Genomic DNA, 507 nt, shown 5'->3' with positions numbered 1-507 from the left:
TATCAAGTCTGTTCCATGACGTAAACACACTAGAACTAATATTGGAAACAAATAATAAATTAAATTTCATGGAAGTGAAAGTAAAGATATATCAATGTAATACTGGAGTAGGTAAAATATTTAAGCGGGCTTGGTGTTACTAAGGTAATTGTTTTATGATAATTATGTTTTGCGCAAGAGTCCTTGAAAGTTTATGGTTGTGGAACAATTTAATCCTTACTGGAGAATTAATTAGACGAATTAATTAGCTTTCTTAATTGTATTCTGAATGTTACTTGGGCATTTTGTGACATAGAAGCAGCAAACTCTTACATGAAAATATTAATAGATATTGTGTGATTTCATAAACGGACAGGTAGGGCGAAAAGCAGTGAATTTGTTCTGTATTTTGAGTGTATCATTTAGGTTTCTCCTTTTTTAGGTTAGGTTTTAGTCTTAAGAAAGAGATCATCAAATGATCAATTTATGAACTGACTGTGCTTTATACACAAACAAGTTCATTGCATT

The sequence above is a fragment of the Penaeus monodon genome, chromosome 19 (assembly GCF_015228065.2).
Source record: "Penaeus monodon isolate SGIC_2016 chromosome 19, NSTDA_Pmon_1, whole genome shotgun sequence".
In the NCBI taxonomy this organism is placed as follows: domain Eukaryota; kingdom Metazoa; phylum Arthropoda; class Malacostraca; order Decapoda; family Penaeidae; genus Penaeus; species Penaeus monodon.
The sequence above is the reverse complement of the archived record's forward strand: the minus strand, read 5'-3'. Positions refer to the sequence as shown.